Below are 18303 nucleotides of genomic sequence, written 5' to 3'. Positions count from 1 at the left end.
CTTCATGAAACTGCAAAAAGTAAACATTACATAAATTAGAATTTACAACATAGACTGGTCTATGACAAAGTAAGTAAAAATAGTGTCAATCCATGAGACTTCAAATTGAGATGAAATTCCTTCAGGAGTCCATATAGATTAATTCAGATATTTATACAACAGATAAGAAAAATTTATTCTTGACAGCACAGACAGCAGTCAGGTGCCCCAAGCTGGGTTATGGCCTGGTCAAATATTGCTAACATATGTTTAAAGCTCTTGCTTTGTTACAGAAATATAAACTCTGTTTTTTTCTCATGAAACAGTGCGTATACTGCAACTCTTCAAATTATACCTCAGCGTGGTGTAAGGAATGTGGTGTTCCTTAGAAGCTGCGGCAAATTCCTAAATTTCTTACCTGTAAAATGGGTATACATGGAAGGTAGGTCTTCTGTGAAGCTCACACAGCATAAACTTTCGGGCGTCTTCTCTAGGCCTCCATCCCAGGCCTTGGCAGGAGCCTTGGCGATGCATTCACCTGGTCATGTGTTTATGTACAATTTGCAAAAGCAATATCTTGTCACCACAATTAGCTGAAACTGAGGTTTCTTTCCGCTTGGACTTTCCCGCTGTCATTTTCCCTTCTACTGGGTGGTGCTGGGGCAACCTGGACATGCTGTGTGATACAGTCAGGTTTTGTGTTCCTACCCAAACCTCATCTTGAATTGTAATCCCCACGTGTTGGGGAGAGAAGTGATTGGATTATGGGGACAGTTTTCCTATGTTGTTCTCATGATAGTAAGTGAATTCTCACGAGATCTGATGGTTTTGTGTTTGGCAAGTTCCTCTGCTCACAATTCTTTCCTGCTTCCTTGTGAAAAAGGTACTTGCTTCTCCTTCCACCATGATTGTTAAGTTTCCTGAGGTCTCCCTAGCCATGTGGAACTGTGAGTCAATTAAGCTTCTTTCCTTTATAAATTACCCAGTCTCGGGCAGTTCTTTATAGCAGTGTGAGAACGGACTAATACACAGTATTTGCTTTTAAGAGGACCACCCAAATTGCATAAATTGCAGGCCCCACAAAACCTGCATCACCCCCCAAGTATGAGAATAGTACCGCTTTCACAGGTGTGCTATGAAGATTAAGAGGTAGTGGACACATGGTGTACCAGGTGGATGTTAACCATTATCACTACTCCAAATCTCCATCTATCTATTACAGCAAGGCCACAGAAACGAGCATTTTATGTAATATGCTTAAAACTAAATTCTTCTTATGGAATGGGATTTTTCAACCCCAGGCAACAGGGCCACATCATGTTTTTCTTGGGCCCTAGGCTTTTTTGCCTTCGTTGAGCCCCTTACTCCATTAAATATATATATATTTATGAAACTACAGTTTCATCAGGAGAAAGCCTTTCCTGACCCAGTCTCTGGGAAGAATTTGTCTTAAGGGTACTTATCTGAGCGATACTCACATATCTAAGTTAAGAGGGACACTACACTACTAAATATATATATATTTAAGATTGTATTAGTACAAAAACAAATATATTAATTTATATTAAAATACTTTCTTAAACCTAAATATTTTTCCTTCTGATTTGAAATTTTTTTTTTGTGGGCCTCTAAAAATATTGTGGACCTTAGGCACTGTGCCTAATGGAAAAGACAGTGACAGGATTGTGCAATATGAATAAGGATAAATTTCCCAAACCATCAAGGACTCAAGAAAAAGGGTAAACATCTTAAATCGGGTTAGTTTCAAGTACCTATAATAGAAAAATGTTATCCAAACAAGGTCTTAGGGGTAACAGGAGGCGTTTTTAGTGTTCAAAATACACACATGGATGGAGCTGGCGATTAGGACACTAATAGCGACCGTATCTAGCTGTGAAATACATATTTTTGTTTTGGGATTCTACTTTTCAATAAATGTACTTTCAGGTGTTTTGTTGCCCACTTAATTACATGATCAACAGGGAAGAGTTATTTTACAAAACAAGCTTCATTTTGCCAATTTATAAATTGCTTTGGAATTTCATCCAAAGGTCTTTAAAAAGCACGTTGGCCTTGGTGCTGGTGCATCACATAAATCACAGATGAAACAAACAAGCCAGTTTCCTACTCAAGGTGTGTCTGTAGTCCTGACTGCGTGCCAGGGGCTCTATCTGGCACATTTCTTAACTTTGCAAAATTAATTGTGCCGAAGAGAACACCATCAAACGCGTCCGGCATACAGCGTAAACATCTTCAGACCGTGATCCTGCGCCATCAAACGCTCTCCAGCTAATTTCATTTGGTCATTACTCTGGAAGAAAACCGAGGCCAAGTGAAACTGCGGAAATGGGAACAATGTACGGAGGAAAAAATCTCACCCCATTAAGGGATCCGTTTCTGCTCCGCACAAATAAGCCCACCCCACCTCCGAGGCAGGACTAGATGGCTCCAGGATATTCTCGGCGCGCCCGCGGGCCCTCTCGGGCAGGGGAGTCCCGCACCCAGCAGGAGGGCGGTAACGCGAGCGGCGGCGCCTCGGCCCTGGGCTGTTTAGGTAATTCGCAAAGTCTCAACAATCATCCCCCTCTCCCAGAAGCTGGTTTTCGTGTGTGCAGTGGTAACAGAGGCGCGAAACACTGTCCCGCTCTCTCCCCTCAAGGCATCACCGTTTGCAGCGGCAGACCTGGGGAGCCGCGGTCCTCCCCGCAGGGCCGTCGCGCACTGGGCCTTTCGCGAGGATTTGCCTGAGCTCGGCCGCCTCGCTCTCCCCTGCGCTTCCATGAGACCTGTGAGCCCCACCACCGGCTGGGAGGAAGCACCACCCTCGGCGTCCGGGGCCCGTCGCGCGGTCGCGTTCCTCCGCCTGGAGCAGCCCATGGGCGCGGCGCGCGCGGGCGGGATCGGCGGGCGCGGTTAGGGCGGGGCCGGGCCGGGGCAGGGCGTGGGTCAGGGCGGGCTCGGGCCTGCTGCGGCGCCCCCAGCCGAGCGGCGTGCAGGCGCCGCCCCCGCGCGCCGCAGTCCCGGCTGGAGCGACTCGGCCGTGGCGGTGGCCGTTAGTGTTGCCTCTGGGCTGCTCTGGAGGCGGCGGCGGCGGCGGCGGCGGCGGCCCGCGGGGTTCGCAGAGCGCAGCGGGCCGCCCTTCGCCCGTGGCCGCCTAGAGCAGCCTCTCGCCGGCACTGGGGAAGCGAGACGGCGGCGGCGGGTTGTGCCCGGCCCCCTCCTTGGCGGCTCCTGCCCCTGGGCGGCTGTGGGCTCTGGGCAGCCCCAGGGCGGCGGCCGAGGCGACAGAGCCGGCGGCCGGGGATGGCAAGATAGCGGCGCGGGAGCGTACCGTGAGTGCCGGGGGTGGGTGGGCGCGGCGCGGGGCAGGAGAGCCGCGGAGCCCCGAGCGGGGTCCCCAGGGGCGGCCCGGGCGGGGTGGGGCAGCGCTCCGGGCTCTGCGGAACGTCCTAGGGGAGTGACCCCGGAGAGCGCCGCTCCAGGTCCCGCCGCTCTCCGCGCGCCCTTGGGTCACCCTCGTGTCCCGGGGGGCGCGGACTCTAGCACCCAGAACTTCTGCCCCACGCGCGGCAGTGAGTTGTGAGGCCAGAGGTTACCTGGGGGATGGGAGGGAGCTTGAAATGTTTTTCTTTTGGAGAGCTGACCTGCCAGGTGATTTCGTGTCCCTGTGCTTCAACTCCACTTTAAACCTGTTCCCCGTCCTTTCTGTATCCGTAGTGCATTTGACTTACCTGTATTTTTATGTGCTTACTTCCGAAGATGGTATACTGGTTAAACCCAAAGTTAAAGTGTTGGAGGTCAAAGTTAGGCTTTGTGAAAGATGCCATTTCTGTTATGTTGTGTAAAAGCACAAAGCTGGATTCAGGAGTTCTGAGCAACGCAAAACTGCACATCATGTGTTCTGAATTTACATGATTAATCTGAATTAATGTGATTTTGCCCCCCCCCCCCCATTCTGCCACCAAAAATATATGAGGTCTTTTATTTGCAGTTGGGTATCTTTGTGTTCCTTTTTGAATGTGTTTAGTGCAGTTAAATATTGTTAAAACCTGCACTGTTATTGAATGGCATTTATATGGAAATCGGTTCTTTGCATTTCTTTTTATGTGTCTTTAAAAGATACATTCTTTCAACAGAAAAGTTTCAGTTTGAAGTTTGCCTTCCGATTCGTGTTCAGTTTCAGATTAGTTTTTAATTTTAAAAAGTTATTTGCTTGAAGTAAGATTAATGTGATATAGTATCGTTTAGGCAGGGGTCCAGAAATGGTATAGAAATTAAATTTAAAGCAAACCTTTCCTTTTCACAAGTGAATAAACCAAGGAGTTTTTTCGGCGCAAATGCTACTTGCCCTTCCCCTTACATGATTATTTTGCCACAGATCTGAAATTACATTTCACTATTACCAGAGGGTTTCTTGTCTAAGCCTGACAGAGAAAAGGAAGCCTAAGTATAATGTGTTTTTAAAAACATGAGACCGTTCTTTTACTTGTCTTTTACGTTGACTTTCTGCCTTATAGTCGGGTGCAACTGTTCATTTGGAAACTTCATTAGGGAGTCAGTTGCAAGCTCAATTTAAATATATGATGTGTTCTCAAGTTGGTGTGAGCAGCTATTTCCTCTCCAAGAATTGAATTGAGACTTCTTTGCTTTGTAATAGGTGAGATCACTAGCAAGCCTCTGATTATTGGAGACTTGAATTCTCTTCTGGGGAATGAGAATCAGGGACTCTGCTGTTGAAGGAGCAAAACTTTTGTGATTTTTGAAAAATTTGCTTCTGAATGGTCATCTTTGACAAATATGTTGGTAATAGTATGCATTATTCTTATGTTAATTGTGCAGCAGGTAATCTATTCACAATGGAGAAGATTCAATAGATATAAAGGATACAGAGTAGAAAGTATACCTCTCTTTCATCATGTTCCACAGCTACTGGCTCCTTGTGTATGTCTTTCCAGAGATAGCCTATGCTCATTTCGTATGTGTAAACATTTTGTAAGTGTTCTTTTTGTTTGTATTCCCAAAGATGAGGACCCATTGTATACTCTGCACCAGCTCCCCCTGTCCCTCTTCCCTCCCCAGAGTACTAAATCATGGCAATCTCCATTGATATCTGAGAGAGCCTGCCTCATTCTCTAACAGCTGCTGAGTACTCCATTAGGGATGGACCATAATTTATTTAGCCTCTTTATTGTGATATACGTAGGTTGTTTCTAATAATTTGCTATGAAATTGTAAAGCATTAGTTCTTGAGGTTTTTAAGTGGATTTGGTTATTCCCAAAGGCCTAAAGGGAGTAGTCATTTGTTTCTTTATATCACCTTTCAGGAAATAAATGTGCCTTCTCCCCAGCGTGCATTGTTTGCTTCTATATAACTTCACAGTAGTCCTTAAGAGCCTTTGGCATCTTTGCTATGAAGTGGGAGCCATGATGGTTAGTAACTAAAGTCATTATTCCTTGGGTAACAACTTGGCTCTTTGTTTCAACAAAAGAAAAGAAGGAACAGATACACATTTTAAAGAATAATCTGTAGGAAAAATTCTTAAGTGTTTAAATATTTTTGAACATAGGCAGCTTGTACCTTTGATTAAATTGAAGATGAGGGTAGTTTATGTTTCATAAAATTTGGTTGGCATTAGGCACTCAAATCACTGCCTTCTGTAGATTATCACCAGTATCTTATATTTTAATGTTAGTATAATATGGTTACAAATTTTATAGTTTATGATAAGATTAATAACAACTTTTAAGGGGATGGATGCTTTTAAAAAACATTTAGCTCTTGCTTTTCTTTAAAATGAAAAAATTGGGGTCTCTTGTCAGCATGCTTTTGAAAAAGAATAAATTATAAAAGTAATGCTAATACTAGGAATTGAGCCTGATACATTATAAAGCTTGAACATTAGCCAGTGTTGAACTTTAGTATTTTCATTATGCTTATTTTTGAGGGCTATTTTTTAGGACTAGTGTAAGCTATGATAATCTTTTAAAACATTTAAACTATATATATATATAGTTTAAATGGTGCAAACACCCCTTAGAATTTAAGGCATTCCCTTGGCTTTTATTTGGTACCTGTTGTGATACAAAACTGCTAACCTTGTGTATATTTGTTCTTAAATAGGTATTTATTGGGCATCTGTTAATATTCCAGACAACTTTCCAGGGACTAAATTATGGCACTGCACAGGACAGACAGACACTGCTATAATCTCAGTGAAGGAGATGGATAAAAAGCAAAGATGCAATAAGTGATAGTGACTAGATAGTGCTAAGTGCTGCAAAAGAAATAAAGCAGGGTTGCATGGTAGAATGGGACAGGATGTGGGCTGCTGTTTTACTTCAAGTGGCCTGAGAAGCCTCTCTGGGGTGGAGGAGTCTGAGCTGAGAGTTGAATGAAGGGGAAGAAGCCTATGATTTTGGAGATCTGAGAGAAGATGGCTCAGGCAGAGGGAAGGGCAAGTGCAAAGGCTTTGGAGCAGGACTGAGCCTTGCATACCTGAGGGACAGAGGACCGCCTCTGTGGCTGGTGTTGGTGAAAGGAGAGAGCTGCAGGCAGGAGAGGAGTGGGCTGGGGTTGATGCCTATATGTGTTGCATAAGTCAAGAAATGTTTACAGAAATGGGAAAGATGTAAGTGGTGGAGTTCCTCTATAGGCTGGAAGCTCCAGGGGGCTAGCAACACATCTGCTTGTTACCGATTGCATTTGCAGCACCAGGAACCACCTTCATCACATAGTGGGCTATGAATAGTTATTGAGTAAATGAATACTTAGAGAATTTACAAAATAATCTTACCTGCTTTTGGTCAAAATACTTAGATTTGGGAGTCTTTTAGTTTTCCAGCTTGGCTCTGGCCTTTGACATAGGCAATTGGTTATACTGTTACCATTTTTCTTTCAAATTATCACTTTAGTCGGAGTATTGCTTTAAGTCGATTACACTTGACTGCTCTTCCATGAAATTCAAGTGTAAAACCTTAAAAACAAACCCTTTTCAGTAAAATTATAGTGATTTATGAGAGATTTTCAGGAAGATGAGTATTTTTATCTTTTATTTCCGTGTAATAGCCATTTGTATAAGTGTAAGATTTCAAAGATGCCTTTTGTGTGTGTGTGTGTGTGTGTGTGTATGTATTGAATGTTTTAATTCTTTGGGCCAGATGACAGACTAATGAGTAGATAAAATATATGTAGGTACTTTTATTCTCACAGGAGGAATGTGTGCTTGCCCTATAGGGAATATCAATAATTTGTGGCATTTCCTTTTCCTAACTTCTAATCTGTCATTCTAAATAATAATTGAAAACTTGGGAAATGAGTTTTATGCCAAGCAGTTGTTATAGATGTCTAATAAGAATCTTCATCTTTCTCTTGACTGTGTCTTTTGGACTCCTGTTCCATATTAGAAGTGTTGTGGTCTTCCAGAATGATGGTTTTCAACTTTTTTGTTTCCTATCTTAAGCGATTAATACCTTAGCATAATAAGCTGTTCCTACTTATGACAATTTTATTTCCAACTGTTTCTCTTAAGTTCTGTGCAAATTATCTGTAAAGGAGGGTTCTTTAGATCCTTACTCTTCAGTAAAGTGGCCTATGTCCTTTTGTCTTGATACAGCAAAAGTTCTTCAGTAAAAGAGTAGAAACACCTACCATTTGGGGTAAATTTAGAGGCTTAGATGCCTGAGTTAAAGTGTTTTTACCAATTCCTTTACCTTTCCTTTTGTGAAATAATGGAAATTGCAAATTTGTCTTACGTTGTCTAAAATGACAACACATGCATTCTTATAGGATGTTGCTGCTGTTACTGCTCAGGTGAGCAAAGCTTGTGTTTGGGAGATACTGTTCTACGCTTTCATGTTGGAAGTTGAGGAAAAACTTCTGGTAGGTGTATTTTTTTCTATACTTTTGCACAGAGGTGAAAATCTTGGCTTCCAATCATTCTTCCGGTTTATAAGGAAGATACAGAGAAAGAATTGGAATCATTGTATATGCTTAGAGTGGGGAATATGTATCTATATTACTAAGCGGCAATATCCTTAGAGGCCACAAGGCGGTGATATCACTACCTAAAGTGTATGTGTGGTGCTCTTCCAGAGACTGCCTTGGAATACTGAGGCCTCTTGCAATACCTTTTCTAACTTCTCCCCAAAGTAGGCTTCTCCAAAGACACCCTGAATCTGAAGAGTGTTGAATTGTGGTAGCAGGAACATCTGGTGGAAAATAACAAGAGGTGACAGAAATGCTAACAGGGCAGTGAGATGTAGACTTCAGGCAGAATTGTTGTACCTGTTGAGTTGGAGGTAAGGTGAGTGGGAGAGAGGTGCAAATCACCAGCAGGACTTTAGGCTGCAGCCCCTGAGGACACCCAAGTGCCACGGTAAGCACTAAGGCGCCTGCTGCGTGGGGACAGGATGCCAGCTGTTTCCATGCAACAGGCTTGGAGACCCACAGTCATGCCATGCTTCTTGCCTTAGTGTTTATAGTGCAGTACAAAGGTGAAAGAGGCAAGACCATTGCAGAAACATCTCCATAGAAACAGTTAAAGTTAGGAGCATACATTTTCTTCTAACTGGAACTTCATCCTACACTTATTCCTTGAAGTTGCCTGGATCAACACAATTTTACTGTAAATGTAAAATTGTTCTTTTGGGAGAATCTGATTTTGTGGAAAAACTATATAGAGCTTAAAATGTAAAGCTCTCATGAATAGTAGAAAATTAAGCACTCAAACAAAAATCAAGTGAAGTAGATAACTTGATGGAAAGTTGGAAGGCCCTTCAGATCCATCTGGTCAGCTTCTTAAGATAAAGAAACTTAGACCCAGAGGTGTTGTTATAATTTGCCAAATAATCCAGGAGTCCTGATTGGCAGTATAACCATGATTTTTGGACTCTTAACTGCAGGGTTCTGAACTCCTCTCTCGAACCAGCAGCTCCTCAAGGGCAGGAACTTTTGTGAGATTTACTACCATGTCCCTAGCATTAGAACAGTGTCTAGTCTATAGTAGACATTCACATGTTTGTTGAATAAGTGATTATCTAAAGGAATTTTAAGAACTTCAGATTGCCATGTTAGCTATAAGACAGTACTTACACAATCTGAAAGAATATACCATTTTATGAGTTTCTTGTTAGAAAAATAGAACATGTTGCTATTAAAACCCAAACTCTTAAGCCAGACAGGCAAACAAAGGTGCGGTGTTTTACATCTTAGCTTGGTACCTTTCAAAATCTCTTATCACTGGATTTTCTAAAGTCATTCTGTTAAGTTCAGCCTACTGGTATCTGGTATCATTAAGTTTTATATTTTGTATTTGAAAACAGATGCTTTAAAATCTAGCATTTATTGTTTGAATTTTTCCCTGTTGTTTTTTTTTTTTTTTTTTTTTTTCCAGATGTGCTTTATCAATAGCTCAGCTATTTTAAAAATTTATGGCCGGGCACGGTGGCTCAAGCCTGTAATCCCAGCACTTTGGGAGGCCAAGACAGGCGGATCACGAGGTCGGGAGATCAAGACCATCCTGGCTAACACGGTGAAACCCCGTCTCTACTGAAAAAAAAAAAAAAAATACAAAAAAACTAACCGGGCGAGGTGGCGGGCGCCTGTAGTCCCAGCTACTTGGGAGGCTGAGGCAGGAGAATGGCGTCAACCCGGGAGGCGGAGCTCGCAGTGAGCTGAGATCCCGCCACTGCACTCCAGCCTGGGTGACAGAGCGAGACTCTGTCTCAAAAAAAAAAAAAAAAAATTTATGGCCCTATGAGGATATGATTGTTTAAAAACAAATCTGGTCAACTGGAGGGTTTTGGAAATTGTCACTTTCAAATGCTGTTGGTGAGTGTTTCAATTGTTATAATTTTACAGGAGGGCAATTTTGTATTACTCATCAGAAGCCTCAAAAATGTGCCCCATCCCTTAGTCAGGCATGTTCACTGCTAGGAATCTAAACGAAGGAAAAATAATAAAACATGTATACAGAGACCAGTCTTTAGCAGTGGTTATAGTGCATGTGTGCACCATACTCCTGTCAATACCTTTCTCCTCGCAGTGATTCTTAAGAAGCTTACTTACTAGGGTGTACCAAAATCTGGAGGGAGGTCCTCTGAAGCTTGGAAGAAACTCACTTCCAGATTCTAGTGACCTCCACAAAAATATACATGAAAAAAACAAAAACCCTCCTCTAATTTGCAAAAATGATTTTTGTAATTTTTTTTTTTTAGACGGAGTCTCGCTCTGTCGTACAGGCAGGAGTGCAGTGGTGCCATCTCGGCTCACTGCAAGCTCCGCCTCCTGGGTTCAGGGTTCGCGCCATTCTCCTGTCTCAGCCTCCCAAGTAGCTGGGACTGCAGGCACCTGCCACCACGCCTGGCTAATTTTTTGTATTTTTAGTAGAGATGGGGTTTCACTGTGTTAGCCAGGATGGTCTCGATCTCCTGACCTCATGATTCACCTGCCTCGGCCTCCCAAAGTGCTAGGATTACAGGCGTGAGCCACCGTGCCCAGCCTGTAAGTTTGTTTATAATAGTTATTAACTAGAAACACCTTAAATGCTCAATAATAGGGGGACTGATTAAATGAACTGTGGTACATACATGTGATAGAATACCCTTTCTTTAACAGTGATATAGAGGAATATTTATAGATGCGGAAAGATACTCAGTATTTGTAAACTGAAAAAGCAGATTGTAAAACAGTATGGGTAGGTTGATCCTTGTTTTTGCTTATGGAGTGTGTGTGTGTGCATGCATGTATATGTGTGTGTGTACAATGTTCTACATATTATGTGGGAAAATGCCAGGAAGACTATAGGCCAAATGTTAGGTGATACTGTGTTTCGTGTGTTGAAATTACAGTTGACTGTTACTCTTTTTATTTTCCTGAATTTCCCACACATAAAGCATGCCATGTGGTAGAGAGTCTTGGATCAGATCCCGTTTCCCATTTACTACTACTGGTTATGTGAACTTGGGCAAGTTTTGTATTTCCTTATCTGTCAAATGGGGATAATAATATCCAGCTCATGGTGCCCACATGTAATATTTAATAAATGTTACCTTGATCTCACTGATCTGATATGGTGATTAAAGTCAGTATTCTATTCTTAATAATACAGAATTTCCAAGCAGAATAATTGTGTTATGTAAGTTTTATCAAACTGTCATGGAAAGCATTTCAGGGCATTCTGACAAACTATTTTGTTGCTTCTGGTCATTGAGAAATATTTTGTCGAGTTTTATTTGCTTTAAAACTGAAATGCCTTCCATTGCCAATACGTTTTATTTTGAATTGAAGGCATTTTTCTTCTTCTGTTGTTGTCTTGAATAGTCCTGTATTCATTTTTGAAGGTCAGGGTCTGATCTTTCTTTCCTTTTATAGAGGAGTTAGAGTGGGATGTGAGTCATTAAAGTCACTGTTGAGTGCCTTTTCCTTGACAGGCACTAGGTAGGCATCAGATTTGCAGCGGCGTCCTGGACGGACATGTCTCTGCCCTGTGAATGACATATGGAAGTGACCAGTGTGGTTCAAAGCCAGGAGGCCCACTCAATAAATAGATGGTTACTACAGTTAAGTATCAAGTAGTCCTCATTTCCTCCCTTCTGATTTTAAAAGGAATTTTGTTGTGATATTACATTTTACTGAACACAAACGTTGCCTCCTGCATATTCAACGAACTACTGTATATGAGGAACATACTGTTATTTCACTTTGTTGACATTCATGAATGATTTAGTGATGACTTATGTTATACAAGTGTAAGAATATCCTAGGTTAATAGGCTTAAAATTGCTACTGTATATCTTCTGTGAAGGATAATCTTTCATTATCTTAAGTATGACCTCATGCCTTTTTGAGATTATCTTTTGTAAAATTATTGAGAATGAGCTCCTCCTAAAAAATCTAGGATGCATGGAATTTATGGCTATCCCACTTGAGAAATTCCAGCACATGATCTTACTGAGAGAGAGTGGCAGTAAAGCATTTACAGTCGTGTACCATATAATGATGTTTAGGTCAATAACAGACCATATATATGATGGTCGTCTCATTAGATTATGATACTGTATTTTTACTGTACCTTTTTTATGTTTGGATACCCAAATACTTCCATTCTGTTACAGCTGCCTTCAGTATTGAGTACAGTAACATGCTGCACAGATTTATAGCCTTAAGAGCAATAGGCTATTATACCATATAGCGTAGGTGTCTAGTAGACTATACCATGTAAGTTTGTGTAAGTACATTCTATGATGTTTGCACAACAACAAAATTGCCTAACACAAATCTCAGAACTGTATCCTTGTCGTTAAGCACACATGACTATATTTAAAAATAATGTTTCCATTTGACAGTGTGTAAAACTACATTAGTTTGTAATTAGTTTTATGTAGGGACAATTTTTTTAAGTTGGCAACTGTTGTAAATATTTTGATAACAAGTAGACCGTCAGTAGTCATGAAAGATATGTCTTGGAACCTTTATGACAAATACTGAGCTTGCATTTGATTTTCCTCATACAGCCAAATAAAAGAAAGAAAATTTCTTGAGTCGTGTTTTCATGTTCCTGTGTACAATTCATAGTAGGATAAGTTACATCACTGATTGTAACCAACGGCAAAGTCACCATTTTACTTCTTTTTTTGCTTGAATAAATTAGCCATATTTTGAGAGGGTGTAGGTTAGGGGAAGAACAAATTTAGGAGAGTTATGAATCAAGAATCATTTTTGGACATAGTTTAAGGTACCTATAAGACTTGCAGGTGACAAGTTGAACATATATCTGAAGGTGACAAGACTTGCAGGTGACAAGTTGTACATATAGATACGTATTACTTCTATCTATCTCACATTGTTCTACCCCATACCATTGCCTCATGTGGACTTTACTCCCCTTGCCCCCACTGGAACTGGCAGTTAGCTTTCTTTTGTGGGGGGGGGGGGTCGGGGATTTACTTTTCACAAAGAAACACTGTATGAGCTGCACTGAGTATGTAATGGTGACTGGAGAGCAACCAAACTGTGTTGACATATAGACATTGGGCCACTGGCTAGACTTAGGACTTAGCCAACTCATCCTTTCCTGAAGGCCAGCTTCAATAAAATTACAGATGACTGTTTTGAAACTTTTTCAACTCACAAATAGTCAAAGCTGTGAGTGCTGTACTCAGTTCTTTCCGCAAGCTGCATTGCTGGAATCAGAAGCTCAAATGCTTACAGGGACAGGGTACGTTACATAAATGGCAGAAGTAGGCCTGACCTGCCATTTGTCTTTATGCTTTTGATACAGAGACAATCAGAAATATGTCACTTTCTTTTTAACACTACTGCAAGATAGACAACAGTGATAATCTAGATGGTAAATGGCAACTGAAACTTGTCTCAGTTTTGAGGACCTATAAGGAAAGGTGAGAACTATGAAAAACTCTAGAACACATGTTCTTAGGAAGGAGTGACTGCTCTTACCTGGAGTTGATTGTTGTACTGTGAGATGTGGAATGAGTATTTCCAGAGCTTCTTAATTTTGATTTTTTTAAACACTCTATTTTGCAATATTGACAGATAATTCAAGGGTTTTAAAATTTTGCTTGTTTTATGTATATGGTTCAAAGTACCCACATGTGGGTACTTCTATGAAATAGGTAGTAGCTGGCACTTATGGTGAGATGGGATTGCCTAGAGTAAGATTTATATTGAGCAAGAATTTATGATGACTTGGGCAGTAATGAAACCAACAATCATAATTTTTGTTTCACGTTAATAATTTGATATTAGATTATCTACTTATTTTTCAAACAAAAATGAATCCTCCAATTTTAATACCACTGGAGGACAGGATTTTCAACATTATGCATCTGATAAAGTGAGGAGACAAAAAGGTAGTCCTTTTTGGTATTTTTATGGCCATCTTACAATATTGGCCCAGCTTATTAACCATTTTTTTGTGGTTTTCCCATGTGTTGCTACTAAATCACATCTCCTCCCATCTGTATTTGTTCATTTTCTAGGTGTTATTGTTATCAACATTATCATTTCATTTTGGACCCTGACGTCCATGCTAAATTATTTTATTGGATTTATTTATTAGAATCCTACTATTACACCCTGTATATTTGCTGTTTTGCCCATTTCTCCACATTGTCCAGGGTGGTATCTAGTATCATGAGAAAGATGGTTTTAGAAATCATTGCCATATAATATTATATGTAGTAATGTAAGCATATGCATTACGCTCTGAGAACACGAGATACGTTGTTCCACAGATAAGTTAGATATGATTCGTATATCTTCATCCAACTCATTAACGAAAATACCAAGAGAAGCAGAACTCTTTGATATCTGTCTATATCACTTTTGTTCAGGTTGACATCATCCTATGAATTAGCACTCCGAGTAAGGCTGATTATGTGGTCAAAGCAGCCTCTTCACTCTGTTTACACAGCTTGAATTTCTTTACCTTGCTAATACTCATCTTTCACGTATTAGAAAAGATTTTGTTCAAACAGAGATACATTTTGTTGTTTCTGATCCTTGCTTTTCCCAATACAACAGCGTATCAAGTCAAGGTTAAGGATGGGCTGACATGCATGGGTCTGAGGTCTTCTAGGATTCCTTTCTTAATACTGTTGATCTTCTTATCCGGGATCAGTTATCAAGCTCACAGGCCTCTGGTCTGTAGGATTTTATTTCTTAACAAGAATGACCCTTTCTGAAATAGCTTTGCCAAATATCAGTTATTTTAGGTGCTGTTATGTTTTTCATACTCCATTCCACTCTTACATAGAAGATGCTTCACCTGCTTAGAAGATGTTGTAGACCATGGTCTGAAGCCAGAGCTAAAGGGTTTATTTTAGTTGTTGTTTTGAGAAGCATAATCTAAGATGATGCTTAGGATTTCGATATCTGGGGTTAAATAATGTCATAAAGAAAAAAACTTTGAATTATTTTGGAGTGGAGAGCTTCAGATTCTGACCCTAAAGAATGTTAAGAAAACATTCAGGCACATTTTGGTCAACTTCTGTGCATTGAAATCTAGGTCTTAAAACAGTTTATATTTTAAGATTATTTCAGCAGCAAGACAATAAATTTTTAATGCCAATACATTTTGTGACAGGTTAACTGGCTCCCTAAGAACTATATTTGGCTTGCAAATGTATTTTGTTTGGCCCACATAGTGTTTTTGTTTTTTAAATTGGAATTAATTGCCAGCATTTAAAAATAAGGGGATTTCATAATAATACTAATTTAAAAAAAAAAAACTCAAAAAGCAACAACCTGGATTTCCTGCTCTTTTGGAAAAACTGGAAGATCTGTGGCTGTACTGGCCATGCATCCCATGTGGTATAATACAGACACAAGGAGCTGGCGAGGGGCTGCCCGCCAGCATGTGTCATGTGAACGGCTCCAGTTATTTCATCTGGCTGGCTCTTAGAGTATGTTTGAGTTTGCACCTGCTGAGTTGAGAGCTTAACCAATTAAAAGTGTACTTAGAGTTGGAGGGAGAACAGTAAGATGGCAGTTATTTTCCATTTGTTCTCTGAACATAGGCTGTCTGATCTTTGTTACAATGTGATTAGTGGAAGTGCTTGGTAGAGCAGGTGGTGTTTCCCCAGCAACAGTATTCACTGGACAGGGTTGAGGTAGAGCCGAATTTCTAGTCACATTGTACATCTACCAGTTTGTTCCTGCAGGTGACAAATAAGGTTTTCTGAAAACAAAACAACCGTAAGTTTCTTATGATACTTAAAGTAGGGAAAGCAGGTGCTGGGTCTTAGTTGTGTAATTTGAGAGCTAAGACCTGAGATGTTAGGTCATTTATCTGCGAGCCCCTACCTGTCACCTATTCAGTGGTAGAATAGGGACTGGAGTCCAGGACTCTGACTCTAGCTTAGTTGCTCATTTTACAGTTTAGTGTAATGGCCTGGAGCTGAGATTTGCAATCAGAGTTGGCTGCAGGTCCTACTCTGCTCCCTACTAGCTATGTGACCTTTCTGTGCCTCAGTTTTCTTACTATAAAAAGAGGGAAATAATACTAATAATACTGACCTTATAGGATTGATACAAAAATTAAATCCAATTTTGTGTTGAAAAAACTTAGAAAAGTGGCTACTCCTTAATAAACAGTATATAAATAATGCCTAATATCTGAAATACATGTATAAATTATATTTTACATGGTAGAGTTAGCTAAAACCAGCATGTTACCTGGATGGAATTATTGTGTAATTAGTCTTTTTCCCCTCCTAGAATTTAGAAAGGCCTTTAGGGATAGTTTTACTCTATGTATTGCCCCCCCAAAAAAACCCCAAAAGCAAAAACAAAAAACAAAAAAACTTCAGTTTGAGCCAGTATTCTTTTTATTAATGAATTTTTGTATAGCAAACAGGTTCATTCAAAAGCATGAAGTTTATCAGCTTACTCTTCAGAATGTAGACGAACAACTGAGTGGCATGAAAATACTTTAAGTCCTCACCGAGGACTCTGTTTGAATGGATTTGCTTCAGTCACCAAATAAATCTTGTGTGGTGGATGTAAAGCACTCCTAGATGTACGAATTTTACAAAGATAAGGCTCTGATCTTAGCTTACAGTGCAAAAGAAGAAAGGGGGAGAATGATCTCCGTAATACCTGGTATGATAAGATCAATGCCTAAAGGGGAAATTGATGTCCAGTGGGAGCATAAACAGAGCACTGTGTCTGGTTGGACATAGTGGTCAGCTTGAGAGCCAAGAGGTAAGAGATGCCCCTAGGAAAGGAGTAGAAGAGGTGGAAGAAGATTGCAGAATAGACGTGTGAATTTGAGTGTGGACAGATATCTGAGCTGTTGTTCAATATAGATATATTGAAAGCTTTGCAACTCACTATGGAAGATGGATTGTATGAGGCCCTTGCCAGATGGTTGTAAATTACGTATGCCAGAGGTTGAGGAGGGCCTGAGCCTCCAGAGCAGTAGAAATGGACTTGAGGGAGAGGATGGAGAAAGAGTCAAGGCATGTTTTAGGTAAAAGTGGCAAGTCAGGTGGGAAGTGTGAGGAATAAGGAAGAGTCAGGATTACTCAGAAGACGCTGGTGCCATGGGCTAAGACTGGGGCACAAAAGAGCAGGTTTGGAGGGGGAAGTGAGTTTAATTCAGTACATCTGGAGTTTTTGAGGAATCTGAAATATCCAAGTGGATGTGAAGCATCAGAATATTTTGTCATGCCTGAAGGAACCTTACTTGAGTGGATTTGTGTAAGTAAGCAAGAAATTATCTGGTGAATGGTTAGTCTGTAACTGGGAAGAGGCCAATCCTGGGAACACGGATTTGGAAGTAATTAGCATAGGAGTGATGTTATAGCCACAAGCACAGGTAATATTGTTCAGTCAGGAAGTGAAGGATAGAAGCAGCAGTGGGCTAGCTAAGGAGTCCCACCAAGGATGCTAAGTAGGAATAGAATTTTAATGGCATCTCAAGTCAGTGAGGGAAGGAATGGATTACCTAATAAATAGTGTTGGGATAAGTGGTAAACATTTATAGGAAAACTGAAAAGGTGGGTCCTTAAATGTACACTGAAATTAATTTTATATGGCTTGAAGCTTAAAATGTGAAACACCTTAAATGACTTGAAGGCAGTATCAGGACAATTTGCATAGTCCTGGCATGAGAAAAACCTTTATTGTTAGAAACAGCAAAGGACAAAACAGAGAAATCTGATCTAGTCAGAGTCAAACAAAAGACTCACTGGAGAGTAAAAGCGATTGGGAAATCTATTTGCTATGTGTATAACATAGTTAATATGCATATTAATATTTTTTTCTTAGCAATCATTAAGGAAATGATTAATGCCCAATTAGAAAAAGAGGCAAAAGATAAAATAAACAACTTATAAATAAAGCATTGCAAATTACCATAAACATATGAAAGGATATTTTAATTACACAAGAAAATAAATGCCATTTATGGCCCAACAAAATAATTTTTTTTTTTTTAAAGACAATCCTTGGTATTAGTGAAAAGTACTGGGAAATGGAGATGTTCCTGTTTCTTTTTAGAGATAAGTTTTCGTCATGTTTTCCTGTATGTTAAAGATTTCTTGGAGGAATGTTCTTCAGGTTGTTTAATAATAGAGTGCTTCATCGTTAAAATGGAAGAAACAAGTTCATTTGTTTGATAGATGTTTATATTTATTGAAGACTGTTACATACCAGTCACTCTTATAGTGTAGTTGAGGTGGGATATGAGTAGTCAGATATTACTCTAAAGTATGATGATAGAGTGAGTCCTGAAAGATGGAAGAATGAGAAGCATAGGAGACATTGCAGGGGGCCCTCCATGGAGGCAGTGGTTTTGGGGG

The 18303-nt window shown here is 40.3% G+C and overlaps 1 protein-coding gene and 1 long non-coding RNA gene across 5 annotated transcripts in view; one reads left to right on the top strand and one right to left on the bottom strand.

Moving 5' to 3' along the window:
* Positions 1-2199: 2199 nt before the first annotated feature.
* LIFR (LIF receptor subunit alpha) overlaps positions 2200-18303 on the top strand; it is a 76462-nt gene continuing 60358 nt past the window's right edge. For 2 of the 4 annotated variants that reach the window (XM_031666124.1, XM_009208310.4), the window contains exon 1: positions 2200-2533. The gene's annotated coding sequence lies outside the window, so the exon portion shown is untranslated. Of the gene's footprint in view, positions 2534-2995; positions 3312-18303 lie in introns of those variants that run through there. The other 2 variants (XM_009208311.3, XM_003899597.4) reach the window with 1 other exon arrangement.
* LOC116274883 overlaps positions 11383-18303 on the bottom strand; it is a 40884-nt gene continuing 33963 nt past the window's right edge. The window contains exon 3 of the long non-coding RNA XR_004183694.1: positions 11383-11463. This is a non-coding gene — a long non-coding RNA (uncharacterized LOC116274883). The remainder of the gene's footprint in view (positions 11464-18303) is intronic.

This window comes from Papio anubis, chromosome 5, assembly GCF_008728515.1.
Source record: "Papio anubis isolate 15944 chromosome 5, Panubis1.0, whole genome shotgun sequence".
NCBI lineage: Eukaryota > Metazoa > Chordata > Mammalia > Primates > Cercopithecidae > Papio > Papio anubis.
The sequence above is the reverse complement of the archived record's forward strand: the minus strand, read 5'-3'. Positions and strand labels throughout refer to the sequence as shown.